Here is a 14,621-nt window from a genome sequence, read left to right as displayed (position 1 = left end):
CTATTCAAAGCCATCTATATATTTAATGCAATCCTTATCAAAACTTCAATAGCATTTTTCACATAAATAGAATAAACAGGGGACTTCCGCCAAGATGGAGGCATAGGTGGAAACACTGTGCCTTCTCCCACAACCAAGTTTGAATACAACTAAGGTTTGGAGAACAAAGACACACCCAAAGACCAGAAAATTGAATTATACGGAAGTCCCACAACAATGAACCCTTCAACGGGGACGGTAAGAGGGGCGGAGCCAGCAGCGGAGTAGGGGCGGGCAGGACAGATCCCCCGACCTAGACGCGCAGGCAGCCCGGAACCAGTCAGGATGTGGGGCAGACTGACCGAGGTCTCACATTCGCGCACAGTGAGACGGACCACGCAGGCCCCAGGGGGCGAACCTAGTGGTGGAGAGCTGACAGCGGTGGCATACTCACATGCAGTGGAACGAAACATGTGGGCCCAGTGACGGTGGTGTCTGCGGCGCTGGTGGGGGCCACAGCGGCAGGCAGCAGACGGGAAGCCATTGTTCCTCTTTGACCCCGCCCCCACATACAGCGTCACAACCCAGGACTGAGTTGCCCTGCACTAGTGAACACCTTAGGGCTCTGATCTTGCTACAGAACAGGCACGAACAGCCGAAAGGATGACGCAAGAAGAACTCAAAGTCCCAGAGCCAATAACTCTCAGCGACCGAGAAATTACCAGCCTCTCAGAAGCACAATTCAAGACACTGTTTATCAGGATGCTCACAGAACTGGTTGATTATAGTCACAAATTAGAGGAACATATGAAGGCTAAACTAATTGAAATGAAGGGAGATGCACAGGAAACCAATAGTGATGGAAAGGAAACTGGGACTCAAATCAATGGAATGGACCAGAAGGAAGAACAAAACATCCCACCAGAAAGGAATGAAGAAATGAGAATTCAAAAAAATGAGGAGAGGCTTAGGAACCTCCAGGACATCTTTAAACGTTCCAACATCCGGATTATAGGGGTACCAGAAGGGGGAAAGAAACAGCCACGAGTGGAAAACTTATTTGAACAAATAATAAAGGAGAACTTCCCCAGTCTGGCAAAGGAAATAGACTTCCAGGAAATCCAGGAAGCTCAGAGAGTGCCAAAGAAGTTGGACCCAAGAAGGAACACACCAAGGCACATCATAATTACATTAGCCAAGACCAAAATGAAGGAGAGAATCCTAGAAGCAGCAAGGGATAAGGGGACAGTCACCTACAAAGGAGTACCCATCAGACTGTCAGCGGATTTCTCAAAAGAGACCTTACAGGCAAGAAGGGGCTGGAAAGAAGTATTCCAAGTCATGAAATCCAAAGACCTACAGCCAAGATTGCTTTATCCAGCAAAACTTTCATTTAGAATGGAAGGACAGATAAAGTGCTTCTCAGATAAGGTCAAGTTCAAAGAGTTCATCATCACCAAGCCCTTATTATATGAAATGCTAAAGGGACTTATATAAGAAAAAGAAGATGAAAAATATGAACAGTGAAAGGACAGCAAACACACAGTTATTAACAACCACACCTAAAACAAAAGCAAACCAAGAGGACAGCTAGATCAGGAGTGGAACCATAGAAATGAAGAACACATGGAGGGTTAGCAACAGGGGAGTAGGAGGAGGAAAAGGGGGGAGAAGGCACAGAAAATAGCATAGATGGTAGGTAGAAAATAAGTAGGGGAGGGCAAGAATAGTGGGGGAAATAAAGAATCTAAAGAACTTGAGACACGTGGTTATAAACTAAGGAGGGGAGAATGGTGGGGGAGGGAGTGTGCCGGTGGAGGGGAATGAAGGGGGGTAATAGAACAACTGTAATGATATAATCAATAAAATATATTTTTAAAAAAGAATAAACAATCTTAAATTCTTTTTAAAAAAGATTTTACTTACTTTAGAGATATGAGGAAGGGAGGGAGAAAAAGAGGGAGTGAAACATCGATGCGTATGGTTGCCTCTAGCACACCCCATACTGGTGACCTGGCCTGCAACCCAGACATGTGCCCTGACTGGGCATTAATCAAACCAGCGATGCTTTGGTTCACAACCCTGTGCTCAATCTGCTGAGGTACACCAGCCAGGGCCTCAATCTTAAGTTCTTACAGAACCACAAAAAGACTCCAAGTAACTAAAAAAAACCTTAAGAAAGAAGAAAAAAGCTGGAGACTTTATATTTTCTGATTTCAAAGTACATTACAAGTCTGTAGTAATAGAAATAACATGGTATGCACATGAAAACAGACACACAGATCAATGGAATAGACAAAAAGCCCAGAAATAAACCCACACACATATGGTCAACTAATATTTCACAAGAGAGTCAAGATTATTCAGTGGGGAAAGTCATCAATAAATGGTATTGAGAAAACTGGATTTTCACATGCAAAACAATGAAATTGGACTCCTATCTTAAACCATATACAAAAACTAACTCCACATGGATTAAAGATTTAAACAAAAGGCCCAAAATCATAAAACTCACAGGAGAAACATAGGGAAAAGTTCTTTAACATTAGTAACATTAGTATCAGCAATGTTTTTTTGATATGATGCCAAAAGCACAAGCAATGAAAGCAAGAATAAACAAGTGGGACTAAATCAAACTAAAAAGCAGAAGCTTTTTTTTAAAAAAGACTTTATTTATTTATTTACCTTTAGAGAGGAAGGGGAGAGGGAGAGAAACATCAATGTATGGTTGTCTTTTGTGCGTCCCCTCCTGGGAACTGGCCTTCAGGGAACCAGCCTGCAACCCAGGCATGTGCCCTGACTGGGAATAGAACCGCAGTCCTCTGGTTCATAGGCCTGTGCTCAATCCACTGAGCTACACCAGCCATGGCAGAAGCTTTTTTTTTTTTTTTTTTTTTTGTACAGCAAAGGAAACCATCAGCAGAGTGAAAAGGCAACCTGCTGAATGGGGGAAAGTATTTGCAAATTATATATTTGATAAAGAGCTAATACCTGAAAGATATTAAAACTCATATAACTCAATAGCAAGACAACAAATAATACAATTTTTAAAAATAGGTAGAGAACCTGAACAGGGAAGTTTCCAAAGAAAACATAGGAGTGGCCAACAGATACATGAAAAAGTGCTCAACATCCCTAATTATCAAGAAAACACATATCAAAACTACAATAAGATATCATCTCGCACCTGTTAGAATAGCTATTATTAAAAAAAGACGAGAGGTAAGTGTTGGCAAAGATGTGCAGAATAGCGACCTTTGTACTGATACATTGTTGGTGAGAATACGCATTTTACAGTCACTATGAAAAAGAGCATGAAGATTCTTCAAAAAATTAAGCATAAAACTATTGTATGATCCAGCAATCCTTCTTCTGGGTATAAATCCAAAGGAAATGAAAACAGGATATTGAAGAGATATCTGCATCCCCACATTCATTGCACTATTATTCACAGTAGCCACCACTTGAAAATAAACTTGTGTCCATCAATGGATAGCTAGAGAAAATATTACCCCCCCACAGGAATATTATTCAGCCATATAAAGAAGAAAATGTCACATTTGTCACAACATGAATGGAATTTGAAGGTATTATGCTAAGTGAAATAAGTCAGAGAAAGAAAAATATGCCATAATCTTACATATACGTGGGACCTAAACAAGTCAAACATTCAGAAACAAAGTGGGGTGGTGGTTTCTAGGGGGTCGGAGGTGTAAGGACTGGGGAGATGTTGGTCCAAGGGTATAAACTTTTAGTTATAAGATGAATAATTTCAGAGACTATAATGTATGTGACTACAGTTGACAATACTGTAATGTATGCTTCCAAATTGCTAAGAAAGTAGATCTTAAATCTTCTCATCACACACTGAAAACTGTAGTAACTATGTGAGGTGATGAATGTGTGAACTAACTTCATTGGGGTAGTCATTTTGCAATACACATTTATCAAACATCACGTTTTACATCTTAAACTTACACAATGTTTTATTTCAATTATATCTTAATAAAGCTGAAGAGGAAAAGACATAGACATTCTAAGTAGTCATATTAAGTAGATGAAATTCATAGCCAACATTTCCCACAAAGAAAATGTCAGGACCAAATGGCGTCATTGGTGAGTTGTCACAGATGTTTCAGAAAGAAGTAGTCCAATCTTCTGTAAACTCCTACATAACATACAAAGAGAGGAAACATATTCATTTTATAATATGAGGAAAACCTTGATATCAGAGTGTAAAAGGATAATACAAGAAAAAATTATAGAGCAGTTTCACTCAGGGAAGTGAATGCACACCAGTCCAGCAATATATAAAAATATAGTCCGGCCTTGCAGACGCCACCACCTCGGACCTTTCCACGCCCAGCCATGGCCAACCCCACCGCGTTCTTCAACATCGCTGCCGACGGCGAGCCTTTGGGCCGCGTCTCCTTCAAGCGGTTGAGAAAGGATTTGGTTATAAAGGCTCCTGCTTTCACAGAATTATTCCAGGATTTATGTGCCAGGGTGGTGACTCCACACGCCACAACGGCACAGGCGGCAAGTCCATCTATGGAGAGAAATTTGATGATGAGAATTTCGTCCTGAAGCACACAGGTCCCGGCATCTTGTCCTTGGCACATGCTGGACCCAACACAAGCGGTTCCCAGTTTTCCATCTGCGCTGCCAAGACCGAGTGGCCGGACAGCAAGTATGTGGTCTTCGGCCAGGTGAGGGACGGCGTGGGTGTCGTGACAGCCATGGAGCGCTGTGGGCCTGGGAATGGCAGGAGCAGCAAGATCACCATTACGGACTGTGGACAACTCCCATACATTTGACTGACGTTTTATCTGCACCACCAGACCACTCCTTCTGTAGCTCAGGAGAGCGCCCCTTCACCCCCATCTGCTTGGACTGTTCTATAATCTTCGTGCTCTCACCGCAGTTCAATGGGTTCCGTGTTTTCCCTGCCCCTTCCAAGTCCGGCTGGTTTGCAGAGTTAAGTTTATGATTATGAAATAAAAGCTAAAAAAAAAATAATCCATCATACCATGAAGAAGAAACGGTTTTAACAAATAAAATTAGGTATCATTTTATGGTAAGTCCTTAGCAATTGACAAGAGTGCTCTGATGATTTACTGAGAGTATCTATAAAAATATACACTGTGCACATCATAATTAATAGCAACATATTAAGAGCTTTGCTTTCATGGTAGGGATAAATCATCAGAAACACTCACTATCATTACTTCTGTCCAACACTGTAGTGAAGATCTTCATTATCACAGTAAAGATGGAAATTACCTAAATGGGAAGAATCAGGAAATAAAATACAAAATGTTAATTTTTCATAGGTATGGCTGCATACAAAGGATATACCAAACTATATATTTATAAATTATTAGAAATAACCCTAGAGCTTACCAGAGTTGTTGTTCACATAACATACATATTATACACAAAATTAGAGACCTATAGTTGGAGAAAACAGCAACAACAATACTAAAGAATAACAGAGCAAAGTATCTCCATAGCTTTGGAAGAGGAAAGAGATTATTTAACCAAACATAAGTAGCAATAATCATAAAATAATTAAATGCAACTATATTAAAATTAAGAAGATCTGTTCACCAAGCTTACCATAGAAACAATGACAAGTTGAGCACAGCATAGCAAAATATAACTAAATATGTATAAGTGACAAAAGCATATATAAAAATATAGTATTCGTATAAATAATTCATTCTACTATGTACTACTACTGGCCTATTGGAATATATTTTATTAGGGGAATAGATAATACAGATAAATAGATAACATGTATGAGGTCTGTCTGGAAAAAGTCCAGCCATTGTTAACACAACAAGAACAGTTTGTGAGACATCGATATAACCTCACAGCCAAGGAGAGGGGAATGACACACATGTATGAACAACGACTTCACTGTGCTAGTCAGTGGGGGCAGTAAACACCACTGAGTGGCATATGTGCTGTGTGACTGTTACATTCAAAATGTCTGAGCAAGTGGAGCAACGAATCTGCATCAGATTTTTTGTTAAGCTCGAACATTCCTTCACGAAAACTATTTGGATGACTCAGTAGTCCACAGCTATGGACAACTGGTGACTGGCAGCTGCCTCACAACACTGTACCCACTCACTCATCACATCTCATGCAGAGGATTTTGGCAACACATCAAATCACCCAGGTGACTCAACCCCATTACAGCCTAAATTTGGAGCCCTGTGACTTCTGGCTTTTCCCAAAACTAAAATCACTTTTCAAAGGGAAGAGATTTCAGACCATCAGTGAGATTCAGGAGAATACAATGGGGCAGCTGATGGCAATTGGAAGAACTGTGTGAGGTCCCAAGATGCCTACTTTGAAGGAGACTGAGACATCATAGTCCTATGTACACTGTTTCTTGTATCCTGTACCTTCTTCAATAAATGTGTCTATTTTTCATAGTACGTGGCCGGATACCTTGTGGAACAACCTTGTAAACAGTGTATTAGTGATTAATGCCGAGGAGAAAAACAACAGAGGAGCATAGATTTGTGATCAGTAAGCACACACATACATTGTCATTCATTCACAGATGATGTGGTGAGTTAAGGATAAATTGGACCATTCTAAGATTTACATTGTTTTGGAGAAAGCGTTGGATGGCGAGGCAAAGGTGTAATGACCACTGTAATGAGAAGGTTATCTACAGACCAAAACACAAATCAGGTAGCTCCATAGAATATGACAAAATTTATTGTGGGGTAATTTACTTACAGGAAGATTGGGACATTTTGGAGCAGGCAGTAGTTTTGCATAAACTATTTTCTCCCAGCAGGTCCCTGTTACAGTACTTTTTTAATAGTGTAAGTCAGGTAGGTACTGACGATTGAGAAGGCAAAGGGACAAAGAATGCAGTATAATCAATGCTATCACCAGTCTGGTATTTGCCTCCGTTGTCTTGCCATTCTGGCTGGTGCTCACAAAAATATTTATGGCTAAATTTTAAGGAATACAGATAATCATCAACTAGGAAGTTTTGATATGCTTGCTAGGACAGTGAGGCTGGTCAAAGGTCACAAAATGAAACTTAAAGATGAAATGAAATCTGGGGCACAAAGGTGGAGTTGGTTTTGTTCACAGCTACACTAAACAGAAGGCATTCCATCTGCTCCCCTCTGCCCCCTCCACACACTCTCCTGTGCATATGCACACACACTTCACTCTCCTGCTTAGTGAGTTACACACGTGTAGCTCCTTAAAAAGAAATGAAGCTTTTACTTCTCAAATGCAAGGATGTCTCAGAGAGATAACATTGTATTGAATTCACATTTAATTGCCAATTACCCATCTTGGATTTTTCCCCTGAGACTACATGGAAGGAGACAAGTAAGAACCGACTTCTGCCATTGCTGTCGGCAGTGGACGGCAATGTACAGAGGGGGCTGCAGAAAACAAAGGATAAAAAAAAACCCCAAAGATTTTCAACCTAACTTACAATATTTAGAGACTTGGCAAATAAGTATCTATCCCATTGCTGGAAAAGAGTGGTGTGCCTGCTGGGGCTGGCATTCCATTAGATGCTGAAGCAGGGCGTCCAAGTTCACTGTAAAGTAATTTGAAATGAGGCTGTAAAATGGAGCTGCGGGGAGCTGAGGTGGGAGGAGCTTACAGTAACAGAGGCATTCTGCCCACTGTGGCTTCCCCGGGAGAACTGACTTACTTTCTGCCATAAACTCCCCTATCCTAGGTGTGATAATGTGGGACAAACGTACTCATCATCTCAGGAATAAAGTAGCCCTATCCCAGAGGTATGCTCAGGTGGGTTTGGGACTGGGACTCTCTGACATGAGTGAGAAATAATCTGTTTTCAACCCTCTTCTTCAATGTTTTGAGTAAACTTTTGCTTTTGTCAATAAAACAGACCTTTGTGTGTGTGTGTCCCTTCAATTTTCTGGCAAACTAGAGCATATGGTTTGAAAACAAAAAAGGATGAGGGTCCAAAGAATGAATGCAAATGCTGATGAAGCCTGAAAAAAGAGACCAAGTAGTATAGAGGCCAGAAAATATTCTGGAGAGAAAGTTCAAGGGCTTACAACTTTGTTCACTAAGTGCTTTTCCTAGGTCCTGGCAATAGTCCCCGTTTTCCTAGCCTAGTCACTCTTACCCTCCCACGGTATTCTCCAAACAGCTTTAATTCATGACTTTACAATGAAGGTCAATATGTAGGATGGGCAGCATGGAAAGCTGAAATAATTGGGATCATCAGGTGTCTGCATCATTTTATTGCATCCCTGGGCAGGATCAAGAACTTTGAAGCAGATGCTGCCATCATCTGGGCTGAATTGCCCTGGATTTGGATAATTTCTCATAATAATTCTACTGTTCCTCTGGAGAAAGGGTGAGACACACCAGTCATAGATTTCATAATTCTGCTTCCTGTTTAGTTCTGAAAATCAAAAAGCTGTGAAAAGCTGGCATCCCTCTTCCATTAATGTAAAAACACCAAGGTCATTGAAAGCCTAGCGCACAGCATGTTCACATCTATTCCTTGGTACCCCTGAGCTGATCTTGATTTCTTTTCATTAGTCTGTGAGATCATTACTATCCTGCTGTATAATCGAATCATTCTGTAGCATCAAGCTTTCTCAAAATGAATTCACCAACAGGGAGTGGGCATTCGGCAGTGACAATTATCTGGGTGTAGTTCTCTTTAGCAACTTTTCTTATGGAATGTTTGACTTACGTTGGGGAGTCCTAGCTCATGTTGATAGTTTTTACTAAATCATCCTTTTCAGTTTCCCCTGACTTCTCCATTCTAGGCACCAAAAATTAACACCCAGTTTTTGGAATGGATGAGTTAGCATATGGCAGTCTTTACATGATTGTCCCACATCTTTGATTTCTGTGGTACTTTCCTTTAGGGTTTTTATATAAAACTGTCATTGTCCTTGCAAGTACCAGCTGTCCTCTTGAAATATGAGGCTGGTAATGATGACACACAGCACTGATAATAACAAATGGTAGTTCATATTTCAGCTGAGTTGGGCTTTTATGATTTGCTATTAGACCCCAAGTATTCAGTATGAATAAAAAATATTAAATGTAATTCAACGGGCTGATCTCTTCTTTTTGCTACCACGCAGGACATCTGGGATTGAAATCTGTGCTGAGTCTGCTCATGAACCAGGTCAGGTCTGGCACTAGGGTTAGGCAACACTTTTTAAACTGAGGATCTGAAGTTCTTGTTTGGAGAGATTAGATTTTTATCCAGAATGGGGATAATTTTGCCATTACTCTCAGCTCTGTCATAAATTTCAGGGCAAACTGATATAAACTTGGACTCTTTCATAGCTTGGAATGAAAATTAAGTCAACTCAGGGCCTTGGAAATAGAAAAGCAGCAAGTAGACAAAGTAAAAAAAACCTGGAGTCAAATTAAGTCAAATCATTTTGACTACAAAAAAGCGTGTTTCTCTATTCTATCTTCTTTGATCAATTTTTGCCTTTTTAAGTGCATCCATATATAAACCTTTTTTCTGTTTTTTTAAAGATGTTTATACTACCTTGAACAAAGTTTTGTTGTGGCCTGAGTATAAAAAGAAAGATTACAAATGTCTAGTTTTTCCTTTTAACTTGAAAAAGAAAGGTATTTGATAATCAAAAGAGAAGACCTAAGGAGAATAAAACATAGCATTTAATTCCTAACTATTGGGGTTGGCATGGGCTGCATCCCAGGTATGGACTTGTTGCCCCAGCAGCTGGGGGTACTGTTGGCAGAGAAGCTTCAGGGATTGCCCAGCTGCAGAGAATTGCCTCACCTACCTTTGTGGGAGTATAAAGGACGGGCCCATTTTTGCCCAGCACAAGACCACTACGACCAGCTTTTTCAGATCTCAAGCTCTGCAGGGCATCAGCCAAGGCTGTCCTCAGGCTGCATCTCAGCTTAACTTCTCTTTCTGCTCAAATCCCACCTCCTTTCCTCCTTGCCACAAGTATGCATCCCAAAGGTCACAACAAAGAAACATTCTGCACACTAACTCAGTTTTGGCATCTATTCCAAGTTAAATAGGTTCTGGCACCAATTCCTGTGTTTGTGTGTGTGTGTGTGTGTGTGTGTGTGTGTGTGTAGCAAGGCTTTCCTACACAACACCAAGCAATTCTGAGACATCAGCAGGATGTTGAAGAAATCAACTTAAGTCTGACACTATCTACTGTTGACAAAAGGAACATCCAAACCTGCAGAGAATTTTTATAAGTTTGAGTCAAACTGACAATTGCCAGGAAGGAAAATCTCACTGGATTGAGAAAATGCTCTGGAGAATGACAGTTTTGCAGTTTATTTTGCACATTACAATCAAAGGAGGAGGCATAAGGAAGGTTACATGACATCCATTGGTGGTAGATTAGGGACGCTCGAGAAAGCAAAGGAGGAAATCTCTGGGACTGGATAAAGAGTAAAATGAAGAGACAAATACTTCTTTTGCATCGCTGGGTATAGGATAGTTAAGAATTAACATTTACAGCACGTAATATTTGGGCATTAGGGTAACAATGAGGAGTTCCATGTTCTTGTGCTCTAGTGGGAGATTGTATCCTGAGGGGACTGGGAAAAGGGGTTACTCGGGCATTCTAAAGACCTGTTATTGTCGATGCAAAAAGACAATAGATGGGCTCAACTGAGATAAAGATTGGCCTTTGTTGATGAAGATGCCAGCCCAGTGAAACAGGGTATAAAGTGGGGGTCCCCAAAATATAGGAGAAATTCCCCATGGCCCATGGTTGGGGTATGGGGGAAGTAAATAATATAGTGCTTAAAATACTTTGCAAAACAAAAGGCAACTTAATAGCTGTCCCAGGTAAAATGTCTACATGACCTTCAGAATGACAGTGTCTTGTGACATACCCAGGAAAGCATATATGGCACCTGAACAAGAGGCAGAGAGGCAGAGTCTCCTATGTCACATGGTACTCTTGCCCTGACTAAAAATGGCAGTCAAAAGAAGGTAAAAAATATGGGGGAACTGGCAAAAATAGCATCTTGTAGGAGGGGCCAGATATAAGGTCACATGGGAAGCTCTGGGTCAGCATTTAAAATAAGGGTGGGCTGAAAGAGGAGCAGCAGCCATGTGGTCTGTAGTAAAGCAGAAGGGGGATTTCGTGTGAATAAAAAACTGTTGCCTTCAACACTAACTGTTGGGTCATACATCAAGGTGACAGGTGGACAGGCCCCATTTTGCTTGATTACACTAGACCAGGACTACCCGCCATGACACACTTTTAGTTAGAAAGTTTTCATTTCAGACCACCCTGTGTGGTTACTTCTAGTGCCTGAGTGTGTAAGGCTGCCAATGCCATGCAGGCCTCCCCTGAGCTTGTCCCAGGTTTTGTATGTGGCCCCTTCTTTGTCCACACTACCCAGAGACAGCATCAGATTTCACAGGTTAAAGGTTCAGTCCTACTGCCCCTGCTCTAACCTGCTCTAACCCCAACTTCAGACACTAGTTGAAAGCTTAGGTTGTTACCTGTGCTTCTGACTAACCAGCTACAGGTTAGAAGGTCCCACAGCCTCCTCTTTGGACTTCAGCTGCCAGTCTCAAATCCCTGTTGTTACCTATATTTCTCACAAACTAGTTATAAAATCAGAGGTTCCCAGCATCCCTCTTTGGGTTTGAATAGTTTGCTAGAACAGGTCACAGAACTCAGAGAAATATTTTGCTTACTAGGTTACAGATTTATCATAGAAGGATGTAACTTAGGAACAGCCAGGTGAAAGAGATACACAGGACAAGGTATGGGGAATGAGTGAGGAGTTTCCATGCCCTGTCCAGGTGCACCACTCTCCTTCATTACCATGTGGTCACCCACCAGGAAGCTCTCGGAAACCTGTCCTTTTGGGGATTTGTGGAGGCTTCATTACATAGGCGTGACTGACTAAATCACTGGCCCTTGGCAGTTGAACACAATCCTCAGTTCTTATCCCAGCTAAGGCCTTTCCAAAAGTCATCATTAACATGACAAAAGAAACAATCACTTTTATCACAGGAAATTCCAAGAGTTTTAGGAAATGTGTTCCAAAGACCAAATACATTTAAAAATATATTTTGGTTATCTGAATGACCAAAGTACCTTTTTTTCTTATAAATTGAAGCATTTCAGAAGTCAACTTCCATAGATGCTTGAGCACCTGTGAGTTAGCACCATGAGGTCTGATGAAGAAGTTTCGAGGCTTTAAAACACTCCTTTTATCTTCAAAGGATCCTCTCTTCTTTCTTCTCTCTTGTGTGGGAGCCTTGTTAGTTGTATTTCTGGTTATAGTGGGGGACATCCTCTGTGCTCACCTGTAGGTACACCCTTCCAATTGCACAAACATTAGTAAGTTCTCCCCACCAGAGAAGGGTTCTCAACAGTGGTAGTACTAGAGAGACTCGAAGGAAGGGAAATCCACATCTTCTATATTAACCTATCAGTCTCCTCCAGTCACCTTGTCACAAGATCATTGGCGCACTTGCTCCAAAGGCTAACACTAATATTTTCCCCAGGAGTACTCCTCCTACCTAGAGGAACAAAATGCATAGATTTGACCTGAAATAGGAAATAAAATTCTCATTCTGGTTTTACTACTGCCACATGGAACAAGGAAAACAGCATGTAAAATAGCTTCCTTGTATATTAGCATACCTTGTGACCTTGAGCCAGAATACTTAAATATTAAAAAGAGAGTAATCTTTAAAATAATTCAAGAAATAGGAAGTCTTTAGAGCGTCACAGAGAGAGAGGAAGAAAAGAGTTTTTCTATCAGAAGTTTCCATCGAGTCCTGGAGTTTGCATTGAAGATACATTAGGCTACATTACACTCTGTTCCTATTAGGAGAAAATTGCTCTGAAAGAAGAGGAAGCAGAGGAAATTTTTAGAGGAAAATCTTTTTAATTTTAGCAAACAAGTGAAACAGATGGAGGAAGAACTTGTAAAGAACATTCTTCATTACAAAAAAATTTATTTAGGCTTTTATTGTTGGGAAATCCCATATCTAAGCTCCACTACTCTCACTGTTGAGTGAAAGCAATCAACTCACGTTCTAATGCTCTCGTTTTGCTTGTGGTGGGGATGAAGAGGATGATGGTAATAAACTTGTTTTGTGTGTCAGGCATTGCTCTAATCAAATAAAAGGAAGCCTGCCACAGCCTTCCTTACATTTGTTTATGCAGTAGTAGTATGCAAATTTTTTCAGCACTTAACCCAGGGAGATAAATGAACCATCTGAATTTCTATTTCAGTAAGTCTGCCTTAATATAGACTAACTTCTCTGTGCTCCTATTGAGGAAATAGTTTACTTTGTTGTGACTAACACTGAAGGTTTATACCACCCATCCTTCAAAATACTTACTATAGAATAAATATTGAATAATTGCTCAGAAGAAACTGGCCACTTTATTAAATATACTTCTACTCTTTTTTTCTGGTGGTCTGTTAGTTGTTTCAGTTCAACTCAACAAGCAATTATTTGTACCTGTGGTGTAAAGATGCTGTGAACAGAAAAGAGACCTGAGAGATTTGGTCCTCTGCCAAGAGGCTTGCTGTAGGCTTTGAGACTCAGGACATAAATACATAAAATGGGCAGTGAATGATCCAAGATAGGGTGTCCTTAAATGTCACAGTGTTCAAGAGTTCTGATAAGGAGGGAAACCAGCAATGATTGGAGCCAGGAGGGAAGAATAAGATGAAGAGACTTGATTGGTGCCAAGGATGGGTAAAGGAAAAGAGGTAATTGGAGAAAACACTCTCAGCAGGAGAAAACATTCTCAGTGAAACCTGTGTAGTTAGACGCAGAAGTTGCCCTTTCTGCAGGGATGAAAAATCTTTTGCTGGAAGTGCTAACTCTACACAAACAGGACATCATATAATTGAAAACAACATCTGACATCCAAATTACTGATAACTCAAAAAATAAGAGCAAATATAGTATTCCCTCCAAATTTAAGGGAAAAGTATAAATCCAGATCAACCTTTTGTATTGGAATAATTAGTCTACGGCCATACTACCCTGAATGCACCCGATCTCGTCTGTATTGGAATAATTTACTAATATTTTAATTAGTGAAGATGTGGAAATAAAAGTTTTAAGTTATTTTTTGTTTCCTTTGTTGTTTAATCAAGGATTAAAGAGGTCTAGAATCATAGGCAGTCAGTTCCTCTCTCCTCTGGCCTTCCATTTGGTACTTAAATCTTTTTCCACACAAATTATATTGTGCACAGTTTTTTTGACTGACTTCCATTTAATCAGGTTGCCAAAGTAGATGATGCTCTTCTCTGTAAAACACGCTGACACTTAGGCTTAATGATTGTACTCTTCACTGTGCCCTCATCCTGCTCACCAATTGATCTGTTTGTTTACATCAATCAATTGGGCTGGTTCCCAAAGCCCTTTCATCCAACTGTACTAGTTACAGCAATTATGGGTTTGTAAAAAATCCTCACCCAAGGATATGTTTATTGATTTTAGAGAGCAAGGAAGGGACAGAGAGAGAGAGAGAGACAGAGACCTTGATGTGATGGAGAAACATCTATTGGTTGCCTCCAGTACTCCCAGTACTAGTCCTGACAGGGGATCGAACTTGCAGCCATATGGGATGATGCTCCCACCAACTGAGCCACCCAGC

At 40.6% G+C, this 14,621-nt stretch overlaps 1 pseudogene; it reads left to right on the top strand.

The window, feature by feature from the left end:
• The first annotated feature begins 4,331 nt into the window (after nt 1–4,331).
• Nucleotides 4,332–4,796, top strand: LOC118998864 (peptidyl-prolyl cis-trans isomerase A-like; annotated as a pseudogene).
• Nucleotides 4,797–14,621: the final 9,825 nt, after the last annotated feature.

The sequence above is a fragment of the Sturnira hondurensis genome, unplaced genomic scaffold, assembly GCF_014824575.4.
Source record: "Sturnira hondurensis isolate 20B ecotype Veracruz unplaced genomic scaffold, ASM1482457v3 Scaffold0014384, whole genome shotgun sequence".
NCBI lineage: Eukaryota > Metazoa > Chordata > Mammalia > Chiroptera > Phyllostomidae > Sturnira > Sturnira hondurensis.
This window is presented reverse-complemented; position numbering and strand designations above follow the sequence as displayed.